This window comes from Candoia aspera, chromosome 2 (genome assembly GCF_035149785.1).
Source record: "Candoia aspera isolate rCanAsp1 chromosome 2, rCanAsp1.hap2, whole genome shotgun sequence".
In the NCBI taxonomy this organism is placed as follows: domain Eukaryota; kingdom Metazoa; phylum Chordata; class Lepidosauria; order Squamata; family Boidae; genus Candoia; species Candoia aspera.
The window spans coordinates 161,233,158-161,251,431 of record NC_086154.1 but is presented as its reverse complement, the minus strand read 5'-3'; the positions used below and the strand labels follow the sequence as shown (position 1 = coordinate 161,251,431).

General features: G+C 39.3%; 1 protein-coding gene across 1 annotated transcript in view; it reads left to right on the top strand.

Moving 5' to 3' along the window:
- Positions 1-284: 284 nt before the first annotated feature.
- ADGRL3 (adhesion G protein-coupled receptor L3) overlaps positions 285-18,274 on the top strand; it is a 575,448-nt gene continuing 557,458 nt past the window's right edge. The window contains exon 1 of the mRNA XM_063294636.1: positions 285-401. The gene's annotated coding sequence lies outside the window, so the exon portion shown is untranslated. The remainder of the gene's footprint in view (positions 402-18,274) is intronic.

Sequence of the window (18,274 nt, the reverse complement as noted above, 5' to 3'; positions counted from 1 at the left end):
CTCCGTAGACCCTCGCTCGTCGGCCCGGCGGTCTCTCGTCCAGAAGGGGAGGGGCGGCGCCAGCCAGAGCTCCAGTTGGCCAAGAACGAGGAGGAGAGGGGCCGCTGGAGCGGAGCCCGCCGGCAGTCGGCTGCGGTGATGGCGGTGACCGGGGGCTCGCCGTGCCTGGACAGGTGGCGGCGACGGCGCTGCAGCGGCTCTTCTGAGCACTGAGTGGAGCGCAGCCGCAGCGGTGGGGGGCGCGCGCGCGCGCGCTAGGACGCAAGGCTGGCCGTCGCGGCGAGCGAGGCGGAGGGAGCGAAGGAGTACAGCACGGCCCGCCGTGCGGGCGGCCTCTCCCTGGATTCTGGCTTGGGCGGGCGCGGCGTTGCGGGACTCGCTCCTCTGGACCCTGCGGAAAGGTAACCAAGCTTGCCCCTCCTTTTCTTTGAGCTTTTCTGACGGTGCCGCCGCCGCCGCCGCCGCCGCCGGCGGTCCCTCCCTCCCTCCTTCCCTCCTGCGTCTCTCCCGCGGGGACTGGCGGTGTTGTGTTCTGTCTTCTTGGGCGTGAAAGACTCGAGAGTCTCCTTCTCGACGAGAAGCTGTGCCGGGCATGTGCCAGGAGGCGCCCCGGAAAATGGCCCATAGATGGGCGTTTGGATGCCATCCACGGCAGCGCTGAGAGAGGAGGGGGAGCGAGACGAGGGACAGTGCTTTGTACTGGGCTGAGCGATGATGCCCCTCTTCCGCTGCAGCAATCTGATCCTCGCTGGCGGCAGGTAATGGCAGTCCGCTTTCTCCGAGCAGGGGTTGCGTGCATTAGCGGGAGGAGGTCAGATACACAGCTCTGCGGCGGAGCTAATGTGCTAGGAAGCCAGGCGGTGATGCCATGAAAGGATGGCACCGCGCTTTCTTCCCTCCCCTCCCCTGTCCTCTCCTCCCCTTCCCTCTCCTCTCCTCTCCTCACTGTTTGGGTCGCAGGTACGCTGAGGAGCTCCATCTTTTAAAGGCGGGAGAGGCTGGAAGAGGGACCGATGTCTTTTGGTCCGGGGAACCTTTAAAAGGGGGCAAAGAAAGGTCGCCCAATAGACTTGAAGGGAAGATGTGCTTCTCAGTTACTCAGTCGATGGGTGGTTCTGGTGCCTGCTTTCGGCAATTTAATCCTTCCCTTGCTGGGTCGTTTGGGGCACGAAGACGGTCAATTTGCTTTGGAGAGGAATTCTTCCCTCCCCTTCCTCCAGTGACTGTTAATGGAGCCTGCTTTGCAGCGCCCCAAGTCTTGGCCCTACCTGGCGTTGTTCTCATTAACGGGCGGGAATTCAATGTCGCCAATAGCAACGGTTCAGCTTCTTCTTTTCAACCCGCCATAAAGATGCAGCGGCCCAGATGTTTAGATTTTCTTCTCCAGTTGCAAAGACGGGGGTTTCTATATTTTCTGTATTAGAGTGTGTGAGTTATTTTGTCTTACATGCAGTTCTTCTGTGGAGTAGTTACTGTTTATAAACCTTGGAAAAAAGGGATTGATGGAAGACAGATAAAAGCCTCTGGCTGTAATTGTCCGGGCATCCATATCCTACACTTTAATGAATGGAAGAATTAATTTGTTAGACTTATATCCTGCCCTTCCTCCAGGAGCTTAAGGCAGAGTACATGTTTCCCCCTCCTCCACTTTTTCCTCATAATACCAGTGCTGTGAGGGGTTGGGGTGGGGGGAGGGAAGAGAGAGAGAGAGAGAGACTAGACAAAGTCACCTAACTCAGGGTGGACTTAAACCTAGGGAAGAGTAGCTGCTGTTTCTTCTCTCCATGCTTCTGTTCTTTCTACCATTAACTATCTAGGAAGGATACCTATTTGCCAGTCCCTTCAGATAGATGTCTGGGTATGGAAGAAGTGGATATTCTACTTTTATTAGGACAGAAAGTGATCTGTCAGGTGTGCCTATAAATTGCATTAGCTGCTTTTCCTACAAATCCATTCTTCACACTGGAATCAAAGAAGGAAGAACATTTTTCAGGGCCAACTTGATGTTTATAGAGAGAGGCAAACAGTGCCTTTCAATCTCTCTTGTGTTTTTTAAAGGTAAATCAGCTGTCCTTACAATCTTGCATCTACTGTGTTACTATCACTGAGGTGATGCAACCTCTCTCTTGTGGCTTCAGGCTGCTGCTGTTTTGTTGTTTGTCATGAGTGTTATTCCTTTATTTAGCTTAGCATACTCAAAGGAACTCTATTTTGTTGCATCCTGTTAAAGTCCAAAGTAAAACAGAAGATTGCTATTCACAACGGATCTACAGCTGGGCAGATTGCCACTTTTATGTATAGGCCTATCTAGTTCAAATTAATTCAGATTGAATTTTAAAAATCTGAAATCAAAATATTTCAGTTGTGAGAATCTACAGGATTTCAGTAGACAATATATTGTGATTTCACAATATATTTATCAGAACAATATATTGTGAAACTGAGTAATTTTTGCATTGCTCTAAAATACAGTTGCCTGCAAACCCCTCTCAGATATGTTGATGTGAAGAAATTGTTATTTTTACAGTTTCATTACATGCTGATGTTTGTACCTTTGAGGGGTTACAAAGCAGCATTTCTTTTCCAGGATAAATTTTCTACTATTTGGTCGTACATCCGGGCCTTCTGGGAAGATGAGATTTGATCCATGTCCTTTGTTTTCTGACAGCCAGTATTTTAGATTGCTTGTATATTCTATAGACCATGATGTCATCTGGAAAATGAACATCAACTTGTATTGTATTGCAATAAAGAACTAAGATGGAGTAATTTTAGTGCCCCCTTTGTGTGTACCGCTTTTGTCCTTGGGTTTGATTGTATAACAAATTATTTGGATGTAGCCTGGAATTTAATTATATCATAGGTGCCTCTAAACTGGACTTGATGCATTAGCTGTAACAAATGCATTTGGAATTAAAGTTTGGATCGGCTTAGGTGTAAAAAACCTGGTAGTGACATCTCCATTTTTCTTTAGCCAGAAATGTATGCATGAAAACAACAGTAGAATTGATTCCCCCTATTGGGAGTTTGCAGTTATGATTGTTCAAGGGAGTCTCTTGGAGTGCAGAAAGGGAAGAATACATATGCTGACATACTATTGAGACTGTTCAGAATGTCCTCCATTCATATTTGTTATTTACTGGCTTATGATGGGAGAATCTCTGCTGGAAAATGGGAGTTTCTGACAAAGGATTTTGTGTTTCTTAAATCTACCTCTACCTAGCAGTGATAATTTCCTTAGAAATGAAATAGCTCTGTTGGTCAGTGGAGACCAACATTTTACCACATTATTGATCCCTTTCTGAAGGTAGAGATTATCTTACTGTTCCCCAAATTCTTCCTATTTTTTGAATTCGAATGTCTGCCTTAATTGGATTGAAACAAAGATGTATGTTGCCTAATCTCAGGAACTTTTTAGAATTCTTCTGAATTCTTAATGGCCTGTTTACTGTATATCCATTGCAAGATAATGTTAGAAATACTTCTTTTAGTTGTGCTATGCATATTGGGTGCAGTTTCTGCATACAGTTAATTTTGGTTGACAACTACAGGGAAACAATAATTGTTTTATTTTTGCCAAGTTTGTATTGCAGAGGTGACCAATTTTTAGCCCAGAATGGTCCACAAAGGCAACTTACGATGTAAAGCTTTACAATAATGTAAGAATCAAAAACGTATGTGCACAGGCATGCAAATTAAAAACACAAGAAATACAGTTCTTTAAAGAAACAAAGCTATTATATTTTATATAGCTTAAAGGCCATGTAGAGCAAAATAAATGTTAGCAGTTCACCTAAACTAAAGGAAGGTACCATTCTAATCCCATCTAAGAGAATGTTTTGTCTTGTATTCCCACTCATTTAGTCTCTTTTGGTGGTGGGATAGCAGGAGGCTTTTCAGATATTCTGGCCCAAATCATTTATAGGTAATAGTCAGCAGGTTGCTAGTGCCCAGAGGCCAGTTGGCAATAGGCCTATTTGGATTGTGGCCAACCTGCCTTTATAAGATTCTTCACCTCATGAAGTCACATCATTTTGCCTCCAAGAAGCATCAAGGCAGAGCCAATCTTCCTGTAAGATTTGCATTGCTTTGAGATAAGTGGCTTTGGTCATCAAAAGTAGAAGCTACTTTTGATGACCAAAGCAATGCACCATGACCACTTAATTCTGCTGGTTAGAAGCAAAATGCTGCGGTGTTCCACAAGGACTTTAAAGGCGGGGGGGCTTCACTTGAAGTACCATTTCAAAGTTCTGCACAGTTCTAGCAACAGCTGGTATCACTGATTCAAGACGGAAGTGATTTGCTCAATAATGTATATGCCAACCTGGCAGCAATGTTATGCACTAGTCCTAAATCCTGAACACTCCACAAAAGTTCCTCTCATATTAAGTGTCTTACAGTCTTGCCAAATGGAAGGTGATTAAGGCATAAGCCCTTCTTTAGGATGGGCATACTAATCAGTACTGACCATCATAGCCATCTGACATGTCAGGAGTAACATTTTGTCTGAAGTAACCCCAAAGTTGTGATCCTTAGGAGGAAACACAGCTTATTCAGAACAGGATGTGTCCTCTATCCATGTCAGTTTATCTACTGAGTAATAGTATCTTTATCTTATTTGGATTGACACTTTTAACTTCTCCTATATCCTATTTAATGTTGCATCAAGAGAATGATTTGGACATTCATATGCACTTGGCAGCAGCTGGCGAAGAGAGAAAGATTAGGGTAACATCAGCATAATGAGATTCAACCCCAAAGATCCAAGTATATTTTCTCAGTGAAACTCCATAGGCCAATGGTTATTAATCCAAGCAATAGCTCTTCCATTCTGTGTTCTGGGAGTGCTCGGTGTTATAAAAGAGAGCCTCTTGAGTTCTTGAGAAAAGAGAGGTATTCTTTGCTCAGTGAAATCCTATATTCTCAAATATTTAGAAAAATGGACAGAAACCTGCTCTTGTCTTTTCTTATGAAGGCTATCCACCAAGCTGACAGTAGTTTCTGGGGAATACAAATCAGTGACAGCTTTGAAAGGATCAAACTAGTAGTCATTACCTTAAAAACTTGAGTTAAAAAGAAAGAAGTCAGTATGATAGAGGACACAAAGCACAAAACTAATCAAAAGCAGCAAATATTTGTTCAGGAAAGGCTATTCCCTGGCCAGTTAATAATAAATTTGAAATTTGGTCCATCTGAAATTTGCATTAAAAATGTAATATTCCATGCCAAGTTTAAAACAATTGGGAAAGATCTCCAGGATTTTATCAACATTTAAATAAGTAAGGCTTAGTTGTGGAATGAAGTGTCCTGGGTGTCATAAATTTATTTTTCACTACACCTAACTGTGTCTTCAGATTCCTGCCCAGCAGTCTGTTTGGGATTACTTAGATCCCTCTAGGGAAAGATGGGCAGAACAAAGGCTTGTGCAGGCACATGGATGACTTTGTGGGTTTCTTTGCAGATAGTCGCTTGCTTCCTCTCTGGATTGTACATGGGTTGGACAGGGTCGGGTCCACAGTAATAATGGGATTTATTTGAGCTTGTGGAATCTGAAGAAGTGGTTAGGGTTGTCTGTAGTTTGAACACCACCAGATTAGAGGCATGCACTTCCTGGCTCCTTTGGATGGCCAGCCAAGTCTCATTGGCTGGAGCGATAATCAGTACCTTCTTTAGGGAGGGCGTAGTGCCTCTTACTTTGAAGCAGACATACTTATAGTTATGGGATGGAAACGGCATTGGTCGCACTTATGGATGATCTTTGGCAGGAGTGGGATGGGGGCAGTGCATCCATCCTTGCTCTTTTTGACCTCTCAGCAGCTTTTGATACCATCGACCATGGTATCCTTTTGGGGCAAGTCAGGGAGTTGGGGCTGGGCGTTGTGGTTCTGCACTGGTTCACCTCCTTCCTCCAGGGCCAGGCCCAATTGGTGTTGATAGGGAGCGAGAGATCCAGCCCATGGCCCCTTCTTTGTGGGGTACCGCAGGGCTCGGTACTCTCTCCGCTCCTTTTTAACATACACATGAAACTGCTGAGCAAGATTATCCGTCACCACAGGATGCGGTATCATCAATATGCTGATGATACTCAATTATACATCTCCATCCCGGGTGAAGTAAGTGATGCTGTGGCCATCCTCTCCAGGTGCCAGGGGGCCTGCATGGAGAATAACAGGCTTCAGCTGAACCCTGGTAAGACGGAGTGGCTGTGGATTAATGGCTCCTCGGTATCTGGGAAATTGTCATCTTTGGTTCTGGATGGGGTTGCACTGCCCCAGACAGACCTGGTGTGGAATCTGGGGGTCCTCCTGGACTCACGACTCCTGCTGGAAGAGCAGGTGGCAGTCATGGCCAGGAGGGCCTTTGCTCAACTTCGTGCTGTGCCTCTGTAGCACATTATCTCATTCTGAGGGTCTCAACTTCAAATGTAAGCTGAATCCATCAGTTTCATCCTCCCAAAATGTACAGGTATTATATATTATTTATAAAAATAATAAAGGTGGGATAGAAAATAAATAAATACATATACATATACATATACATATACATATACATATACATATACATATACATATACGTAATGGCAGTGGTGGCCAGAAGGGCCTTTGTGCAACTTCGTGTTGTGCACCAGTTACGCCCTTTCCTGGATTGAGAGATGCCCTCTGAATAGTCACTCATGCCCTGGTCATCTCCTTCATAGACTATTGCAATGTGCTTTACATGGGGCTACCCTTGAAGTGTGTCATGAGCACTGATGGTGAGCAGGAGGGGGGCCCTATCCAGGGGGGAAAATGCATGCGTAGTACTGAGGAGATAAGCAGCCATTCAAAGAGACACAGAACAGACCCGCCTTGACTTTTGGGGTTTATCTGTCCGGGTTTCCCCACGCTTCTTCAGTTTGTTAGGATTTTCTGTCTTATGTAGCAGTAATAAACACTAGAGATCTATTCCTCGTCTCAGCGTGGTTTCCTGACTGTTAGGACAAAGAGTATCTGGAAGCTTCAGCTGGTCCAGAATGCGGCCGTGCGGGCAGTTATTGGTGCCCCAAGATCGGTACATGAGACACCACTGCTGCGTGAGTGCACTGGGTGCCAGTTTGCTTCTGGGTCCAATTCAAGGAACATTCTGCCCCTGGAGGCTCCTGACCTTCCAGAAGAACTTGAAAACCTGGTTCTGCCACCTCGCCTGGGGTGGGAGGGGCAACAGTTCTTCTTGGGGGTGACTAGCACCGTGGACCTCTCCCCAGTGAATAAGATCTTCGCCCCTTGGATTCTGTATCTATTTTATTTTTATTATTTATTTATTTATTTATTTATCATATTTTTATCACTGCCCATCTCCCCCACATGGGGGACCCTGGGCGGTTCACAATAAAACATTTAGAATTCGATAAAAATGTAAATAATATCAATAATCAATAAATATAGATCTAAAATATAATAAAATTACTGGTTTGTTATATTGTAATTTATATTTTTATGGTTTTAATTCTTGATTTATTGTAAACCGCCCAGAGTCCCCCTTTTTGGGGGAGATGGGCAGTAATAGAAATTTGAAAAATAAATAAATAAATCACACACACACACACACACACACACAGAGTAGTTAAAATTATGATTAATTCAACAAAAATATTATTCTATAATTGATACAATATACAGGTAGTAAAGTGTAACTTCATTGATATACTGAATATTGACATATTGAATATTCTGATTCCTTATTCCATACATTCCTACATTTATGACTATCTAATATGGAATATTCTGATATTCCAAGATCCTAAATCTAATGCAGGAGGAGATTTTGAAGCATTTGGGCTACCAGCCCATATTGAAAATATTATCACTGTTCAGTTAAAGACTAAATTAGTTAAGTTACTCCTACTGTGCTTTTTCTCTCTTCCTAGTTCAGTGGGGAGCGGCACTGAGAGTCTTCATTTTACTACATGTGGCTAGAGTTACAGAGACCAGAATGGTTAGAGCTTTTAAAATAGCTGCTCTGCCACAAATGATCAGTGTGCCTGTCTGACTTTTATTATAATTATGAAAATAATTTAGCAAGGGACATGGACAATATAACATGAAAAACAAGGGATGATTTCAGATTTGGATTTTTACTGTCTGCCTTGTTTGCTCCGTTTTGGATCGTGCTGCATTAAAACCTAGATTTTCCACAGACTGGCATTTCTGCAAGAGAGGGGAGAACAAGCTACTTTGGCATGGGGTGGAGAAGAGCTGGTCAGCAAAATCACTATTGTTGCCCAAACACATGTGCAGGGGTGAGAAACAAACTGTAGTGTACATGGGTGTGCCCACAAATAGACCCCCCTGACTTTTCACAGCTTATTTTTCTACCTTACCTGCTGTTCTGATCCTCTTCATTTGCCAGTTGCCTCTCCCACTTCCAAATCAGAGTAGTGTTCATTGCTCTGTTCTGGCATGCCACCCACCCCATCCCCTTCCAGGCCAATTAGAGTAGGTGGGTGGCAGGGTGGAAAAACAATAGCACATGCTCATTATCTCCTGGAATAGGAGTTGAGGTTTGCTGCCATGTGCTCACTTGCTTTTTTGCCTACTAGCAACCCATGTCCTGGCTTACTGTGCCACCCATCCTGGTGATTCAGCTGCTTTCCTACGTACAAGACATCATCCTCACGAGGAGAGATGAGGTAGTCTGTCATTAGACATGTTTGTGACTTAATGCTGTGTTCTGTTCAGGCCAGACAATGCCTGAGATACAGTACTAGGATTTTTTTACAATGAAGCTTCCAGATTGTTTTCACAGAAAAAGTTTCAGAGTGTGGGAAAACTGAAATCTGTCACACCACATAAACACAAATAAAGTACAAAAATTAACATTCAGTCTTGTCAGTCCTGGAAAGGGGAAAAAGGCAGGGGTGAAAATGCTATAAAATTTCACAGGGGTGAAAATGCTATAAAATTAAAATAAAATTTTGAAGTATTTAAAATTGTCAAGCAAGGGTCAGTGCTGCCTTAAAGACTAATTGAGACAGCTATGTTTTCTGCAGTGAATTTCAAATGTTCAAATTATTTAATGTGCCTTAGTAATGCTTATAACAGCCCTGAATGCTAACCTTTTATACCCTTGTGGAATTATGTCTGTATCTGTGCCCTACATAATGCTGTCTGCACTCCCTAGATCAAAGAGCATGAAGCTGATTGCTTAAAATTTAAATGTGCAATACATACCTTTAGGTTACTATATGCGAATTTATGTCCTGGACTCCTGGGCCTCTGATCTTTTTAGAGTCTATTAATGCTTCTATTAGTAAGATAAAACATCACCACTGCTGCCACCACCACCACCACCAATGAATAAAATGGAAGGATTGGAAGGTATCTTGGAAGTCATTTAGTCCAACCCTTCATTTAGTACAGGAATCCACTATGACAACATCTCCAAGAGACGGCTATCCAACCTCACTTCCAATGACAGAAAGTCCACCACCTTATGAGGCAGTTCCATTGTTGAATAGCTTTTGTTATTAAGAAGCTTTTTTTATAATGTTCAGCCAAAATTTACTCCCTTGCAATTAAAACCCATTGTTTCTTGTCCTGTCTTCTGGAACAACTCTGAAATATTCTGCTCCACTTTCTGAATGACAGCCCTTAGATACTTAAAGACAATTATTATGTCTGCCTGCATTGTACTCTTCCTGACTAATTATGCCCACTGCTTCATCATAGGCATTTCCTTCTAAGTTCTTTATCATCTGATTGGTCTCCTCTGGAGAGGCTCCAGTTTGTAAGTGTCCTTCCTGAAATGCAGTGTCCAGAACTGGACACTCTTCTGTGTCTATTCTATGTCTCAGTGACGCAAAATAAAGGGGATAATAACTTCTCTTGAGGATGGCATTAAACATCTGCTGGTGTAGCCTATGATTGCATTTGCTTGTTTTTCAGCTGCATCACACTGTTGGCTGATGTTCAGCTTGTGATCCACCAAGACATTCAGATCCTTTTTTCATGTGCTGCTGCCTGGTACGAACACCCCCTTTCTATACTGATGCTTGTGGGTTTTCTACCCAGATGAAGGAAGTTATATTTGTCCTTACTAGAATGCATCTTTTGGGGTTCTGCCCATTGTTCCATTGTCAGGATCCTCTTGAATCAAAATATTGTCCTATAAGGTTTTTGCTATTCCTTATTTTTGCATCATCTGCAAATTTAATAATTCATCCAACTCACTTATAAATAAGTTGCACAGTACAGGGCCCCAAATGATGCTCCTATTTCTCTTTCAGTAGTATCTTAAACGGACATAGTTACTTTCCCCATTGCTTTTGTCTCTTCAACCAGCTCTTCCCCATTGGTTAGGATTAGATCAAGAAGAGGGAATCCACTTGTCTCTTTTTTAACATCCTGAAAAATGAACTGGTTAGCAATACCACTGAGGAATATTGGCTATCTTGGAGTCTTGGCTATGTTGGTTTTCTAACAGATGTTCATATAGTAAAAATCTCCCATTATGACTATATCTGTCCTCCCTGAAAATTCTGTCTAGTCCAGGAGGAGATTGTCCAAATCTTCTACCTGGCCTGATAGTCTACAGCACTCCCCCACAATAAAGCGTTGCTTCTCCTTCTTTTTATTCTTACCCCAAAGTATGCAACTGGACTGTATACACATTCAGAGGAAGTATACACATTCAAATTCTTGGATATCAAGACATGTGTATATTTCACTTAAATGCTGCCTCAACTGGACTGTCACATTCAGATTTCTGGGTATCAAGACATGCGTGTGCTTCCTTTACATACAATGCTGCCTCTCATCTCCCCCTCCCACAACTTCTGTATGGCCTATTCCTTTTCAGTGCTCTATAAATGACTCAAGCAGTTATTTGTGCATCTAAACTTTGCATGATTAACAGAATTAATTTTTGAATATCGATACACTTAATTCTATATGGTATTAGTGTATTTGTGATTGCAACAAATTCAATTATGAAACCTGGCAAATATGAAATATGTTTGAAAATATTGACATATCAAATGAATTCATTTCTCGAAAACTAGTAATATCAACAGGATGAAATGTTTAAAACTGATGTTTTAAATGATTGGTGAGTCAAGATTTTAAGAAAAAAAATAGATAAGTGAATAAAAAATGAATAGATGAATTGACATTATAAAGACCCCCTTTACATATTTCCATCAGAACTGCAACTACCAGTGTTTTTAAGAAAAAAGAATTTCATTAAGATGACACTCTCCCCTCCCTTAGAATGGGAATTCTTAAAATACCTAGTACTTTAAAAACTCTACAGATGTCAAGCACCATCTTTAAGAGGGTGTCTGTCTCCTCTGAATATAAAAAAACATGAGCTTTTTTCAGAATTACTATTTTTACATCTGAAAATTTAATCTAGGCATTCATTAATTTATCAATTTCTTTAACAGAGTAACAGCCTTACTTTCCATGAGTGACAATAGTGTAGCAGTTAATTTTCAATTTTGGTTTGAAGGATCATAAGCAAACATGTTTTAAATTACCTTCAAATTATTTGGAAGATTCCCATTTGAAACCTGCCTGCTCCTCATCAGCTGAGGAAATAAGAGTATTTACTATTATTATTATTATTATTATTATTTAATATTACAATATTGTTTACAGTTTAATTGATGCAATAAAGTACACATAATTCTGGATTAATGTATATAGGAAGGATGAACACTGGCAATTAAACATTGACTGCTATCTTTTCTCCACAATTACTGTATTTGCAATTTTATAATTTCTTCTCAGGTTTTGAGTTGCTACTAGAAATCAGGACTTTTATATGACATGGATCTAAGAATGGTCAGATGGAACTGGGTTACCTCATACATGACCTCCCTATCAGTTTCTATTCCAAGAAGCTGTGCCTGCTTCAGAGCCCTGGGCAGTCTGTGTCTCAGTCAATTGCAGGAATGCATTTCTGTTAGCTGGTTCATTATTTAAGATTGTCATGAAGCTTTTTTCCAATGGGTTTGGTTATAGTAGCAAGAGGAAGGGCTGTCTCTGTTGGGCCACCAACATCATAATCGTTTGGTGCCACTAAAAACTTTTCAGTTGGGTGGTAGGATAATACTGGTCTGTTGCATGTGCTATCTTCTATATTTGATTATAGTTATGGTGTTTTTGCATGTTTTTTAATCCTATTTTTGTATACTGTCCTCATAACTGCAAAGAAGATAGTTAAAATGGTTAAAATGTTTGAATGATATAGATGGAAAGAAGACTTTTACCCCATACCAAGTGCCTTATTTCAAAGATGAAAATAAGTGTGCGTGGTTGTAAGAGTTATAGAGGCTCTTGGTCATCATTCAGTGCTGAACAAATTGCCCAGAAGTCCTGGTGACCAGTGCTTTTGGTCAATTTCATGTATTTAAAGTTTGTTAGTCTTCACATTCCAAAGGTGAATGGAAATCATAGAAAAACTGATTAAATGTTTCTGTGTTCCCGGTTGTGTGTATGAGTTTATGGACACCATCAAGAGATTGGTTAATTGTCAAGTATATGATACTGGTTTGGTTTGCTTTTGCTTCATCCCCAATATATTTATTTCTCAAGTGGTTTTCCTTAAGAATCTTTCCATTTCTCTGTACGGTTCATTTCACTCGAAAGCTTTTGAAATATGTTCTCTGTTTTTAGTGTTATTTATTTTGTCTTACGGTATGACAGCCTCAGTAGGTGGAAACACTTGGCCAGCCCTTCCTACCTACCTACCTATCTACGTACCTACCTACCCACCCTTTCATTCCAATTATATCCTGCTGCAATTCAGAATAATTCTTGGACTCTAATCTGTACTTTAGCTATGCTGGGCTAAACCCAGTTAATACATGGAGGAAAGAACACCAGGGAATACCAGGATTGTAAACTAGACTAGAAGCCAAGAAATATTCTGGAAAAAGAAAAGGGCAAAATTTCCATGCTGTTGCCAAGAAAACTGCATAGATGTGTCCATCTAGTCACTATGGTTTGAAAAAAGTCTACAAATATAGATATTAAAAATATGAGGATAAGCACATGGAAAACTGATAGTAACCAATTCAGTGATAGTTAAGTAAATTTAACTAATTGATACGTATTACTTTATGGCTAACCAACTATCCAAAATTAGAAACAATATTTTGAAATTTATTTGTAACTTGCATGATATCTAAATGGATAAATGATAATTGCCAGTGATTCATTCCTATAAGGTGTTTCAGTGGGGAAGAAAACAGGCAACAGAAATGATGTTTTGGAAGCCAAAAACATGGTTTTGGTTCTAATTTATGGAGAGCAGAAAAAATGAATTGGGACAATGCTTGCTTTAACTGGAATTTCAGGTGTTCTCTTATTGTGAAGTTCTGATTGTTATAAAACAAGCTATGTTCTTGAAAGACAAAGGTGTTTTAGAATATTTTGCTATAGACTACATTGGTCTTTTAGCACTGTGTATCAGGAAATTATTATGAAATACCTTTGTATTATAAAATGTAACTTTCTTCGTTGCCTCTTATTATATGAATGTCTTGTGAAAGGCACATTTCAGTTCAAGGAGCTGATATCTCTGATATATTGCATTAAAGGACTCTGTTACAGTATTTGTTTCACAGAAAATAGAAATGTTGCATTGATTCCCCTTCATTACTTTAGATAGGTTTGCACTATTGTCTCAGAGAATTGCAGTGGCAGTGTGTTTCAGACTCAGAACATTGGCCTGAGGTTTAAGAACGAAGTGGGAATCATCGCCCAGTTTCACTGTTCTGCATGGGTGGGTATCCTGAATGCTAAAACACATTCCATTGATAACTCACCCTCTGAGGAGCCTTTTCAATGGCTCCCTGTTTTCCCCCTTTCCAGCTCTCAAAAGCTATTTTAAAAGGTCCCCCTCCCCTCGTCTTTCTGAATAGATTCCATTGCTATGTAGAACTGGAAGGGTTTTCAAAGACCATGTTATCTTCTTCTTTTTCTTCTTCCTTTAAAATCAGTATCTTGTCAGCAATTGTATTATTTATGCTTTGTCAATCCAAAGTGATTCATGTTTTTCTCAGATCCATCAGAGGATATTTTCCACCAAACAGGGTATTATTTGTAAAGATTTCTTGTTCCGCTTCACTCACAAAATTAACTGAACTCCTGTGTGTGTGTTTTTAACGGATTAATCCAGTCATGGTCATGCTCTGATCCTGTGTAGTATTCTGTCAAAGTGACAAGAGCTGATAATCGCTATTAAAGGCCAGAATCCTAATTGGGGCCTCACACCAGTCCTGGCTGCTTTTTGCTCCCCAAAGTGATTCCTGCAAGCAATATTCTCAGCAGCAAATAGCAGACAGGGAGAAAATAATTTATGCAGGGCCCTAATTTGGAATGGGAGTATGTTTTATATTGGGCCCCCTGGTCACTGTTGCACTGAAATAGACGCAGCCACAATTTAGCATGCTGACTCAACATGTTTCTGCATAACAAGTTAATTCTAGCAATTTTATTCCACAATACTAATTTCAGAATGAGATAATTCCAAAGACATGTGAATAGGACTGCAGCTTCAATTTGGTAAGTGAATTTAAGCTTACCCATACAAAGTTTTACCTTAAGTACAGTAGTAACATTTCTATAATCATGAAAGCACTGTTGCAGTGAGAGACACTGAAGGAATAAATCAAAGGCTCGTGGTACGCCATTCAGGCATGATTTCTTCATATACTTATGGCATTGCCCCCATTACTGTTGCCCTCCCATGCCAGACCAAAATCATTTTATTAGCAGCCTCTAATAAGGTTCCTTATCTTCATTTATTTTTTTTAGGCATGATAGGGTTTATGGTTCTCAGCTGTTGGATTGGAATATTGGTCCATAGGATTGAATTTTATTGTGTGCTCTTGCTTCCAGCCTGGATTTTTCTGTACAATGGACAGCTGCTGGGGATTCAAAAGACTGCCTTGTTTGTTGGATCTTTTCAACATGTGGGACTTTGCTTCCATAGACCACTAGATCTTTATTTTGGTCCATATACCAATTAATAGAGTTTTATCACAATTAAAAACTTTATTTGCCCCTAGTACAATAAATAATAGTACCAGCAGCAACAATATTGGCTAATAAGCTCTTAATGCCAGTTAACTGGAACTCCATCAGGGCCAGGATCTTTCTGTTTTCATCAATTTAATTATAACTCCTGTTTCATGAAGAGGTACAGTACATTGGTGATCTGATCCTATCATAACTGGGGAAGTTTCACATTGTGTATGAGAAATCTGTCTCGGTATCTGATAATGACACTGTTTTCAGAAACTAATATGATAAACTAGGTTTGTCATCTTATTCTCATTGTCTGGTGCAATGTAGTCAGAAAGCTGTTTCTGAAGTTGTAATAATATAGTAAGTAGATAGTTAAGATCAGGTATCTGTCTAGCTCAAGAGAAGTAGGGGGATGCATGTAAGATTAATAACAATTTGGCTTTCTCCTTCAAGGATTTTAGTTTAGCTAAGTTTCTTTTTATAGTAGCTTTATGCAATAATGTATGGCTTTGGTATGAGAAGCTGCTGAAGTATTAATTCAAAGATAATAATGTAATTGTATCTCTGTTAAAATTTAAAAAAAACCTTTTCTATCTACCTGATAATTTATTGATAATGCAATATATTGAAAGACCACTTAAAAGAAGCTTTAAATTAGTTTCAAACAACACAATAACATTTATTGGAGCCTGCTCTGAAATATAAATTATATATTTCAACACTTTGGCTATTGAAGGATGACATGCATCTTATTTCTACATGCTGAAAAAAGAAAAGCATATTCATGTTGGGAAATATTAAGAAAACACTTTTTATTTAGTAAGCTAAACTCATAACTTTGGAGACTATTTTGGATCTGGAATGTAACTGGGATGTCTGTGAGAGGAAAAACAGTAATGTAGAAAGGAATTGATTTATGTCCTCCTCCAGTTATATGGTTAACCACCAAACAGAAGTTGAAAGCAAGTGTGTGATTATTCTGGAAAGTCCATAGTTGATCCATTAAAAATGAATAGTGTTAAATATTGGTCGCCCACTTAAGCACTTCCTATCTTTTTGTAGTTTTGCCATGTGGAAGTGGAGTTTATCATGTGGAGTCTCCTGTTAAAAACCATTTCAGTTCTCAACTTTTTCAGATTGGGCAGAACTTTAAAAAGTTGAGAACTAAAATGGTTTTAGCACTAATATTAGCACTAATAAATATTATTAAATATTACAATATTTATAAATATTATATATATTTATATTATAAATATTTGCAAGGGGGCCTTTAAGATTTTGTTTAGAAAGAGAAGATTTAAAAAATTCTTAAGATATTAGAAGTACGAAACAAACATAAGCCAGTTCCATTTAAAATCACAAATACAAAGGGCATATAAGGACGTAACTTATAAAGAAAAATATCATAAATTATTAAGAACTGACATATAATATCAGGGGAAAAAAAGGAAGAAGGTATTTCCAGACTGACAATAGTTAAACATGAAGGTGGACTTGAATTCTGTCTGTTCCAATGCCCATAGTCACTAGGGTTACTATTTGCTTGGGTAAAAATGTGGGATATCAGTCCAATAAATAAACCCATTAACGGATGATGAGCAAGTGGGATGGGAAAATATTAAAACATTTGTGGAGAACTTGGAGCCAGGGGTCTCTTTAATGACTGACAGGCTCAGACATACTGAAAATGGAAAAATCAACTGGTGTAAAGGTGAGAGAAGCTTTATGACTTTTCTGACCCAGAAAAGGGAGTTCATCAGGTTACTGGCCTGTGCTATCAGAGATTGTACAAAATATCACACTAACTTGAGAAGCATATGCATCAATGAACTCTGATATTTTGCAGGGATTTTCTGATGTCAGGTTGGCAAACATCTGTTGGCAGTAACTATTCCCTTTTATGCTGCCTATTATTGGATACTATTTACTAAAAGCATCCCATAATATAAAATTTACAAGGTTTGTGCGTTGATGATTCTAACACTTGAGAAGCTATGCAACCAAATATGAAAATGTCTCTCTGAAGTAGAATTTTTTTTCTCAACCACTGTTCAATTAATGCTAAAGCCAATTTCATTTTCTTATAATGAAGTTTTGTGTTGTCACGGAAATGCATCTGTGAAACATTTAGCCCAATCTATTAAAAACAAACTGATTGTTACTAGGCTTGTAAAGACTTCAGAGCAGTAAGGTAATCCTAGATTTCCAATTTCTAACAGAACACAATGTTAAGAGTTGTGGCTCAGCTATTAGTACCGTGAAAAGATTTTGGACCACAATGGCAGAGGAGTGATGGACAGTCAACTGCCCAGAGTCCCTGTTTTAGGGGAGATGGGCGGTAACAAAATTTGAATAATAAAGAAATAAATAAAAACTAAACACAGAATGTTCACTGTACAAGTAAAAACAGTGTGGCTTTCCATGATGGAAATAGATTACAATATTTGCTTTTGGGGTACCTTAAAAATGTCTTGTGATACAGAGATAGCAAAAGGAAATGCTATGTGTTTGTGTAAACAAAGGCTTACTCTTCAATGAGCATTTGAAATGGGGAAATTCAAACCCTAAAAATTTGGGAACATGGTTCATATCTGGATGAGTTACAACTTTTAGAACACCATCAGAATAACAGATGAATAGAAATGTAAGATGCCTGGAAATTTTGAAACAATGAAAAAAGGTTTCATATTTTTCCTCTGGAAGACAACCACCCAAATTATTTAGGAGAAAATATGTGCAGTATTTATATTTTAGCATCCTCTACAATATAGTTTCATTGTATTTTAAACATGTATTGTGTATAAACTGAGTTTTTATTTGCTTACTTTTATGTCTGGCATATAAAAATGAAAAAGTAAAATTATTAATTTATTGCTTGAATTCACCATACAATAAGCAAGCAAGCAAGCAAGCAAGCAAATAAATACATATTTAATACAAATAAAGCCATAAGCCTCTGAACTCTAAGGGACATAGCAACTCTTTATTTTTACCAGTTGTGTGAAGACAAAACATTGACATTGGAAATAGAAGTAATCATCAACAAAGAACGTTAAGAAATCCAGACATATACAAATAGAACTAATTTTTGGTGGGAAAAAGGGGAGGGCTAAGGCTTAGAATATACATGGCACATGAAACACTTTCTAATTGGTTTCATTTTTTAATGTGAAGTACTATAATTACCTTCATTTTCTACTTTTTATGAGCTTTTCTATTTATCTTTTTATCATTTCAAAAATAAAGATTTGCCTGTATTT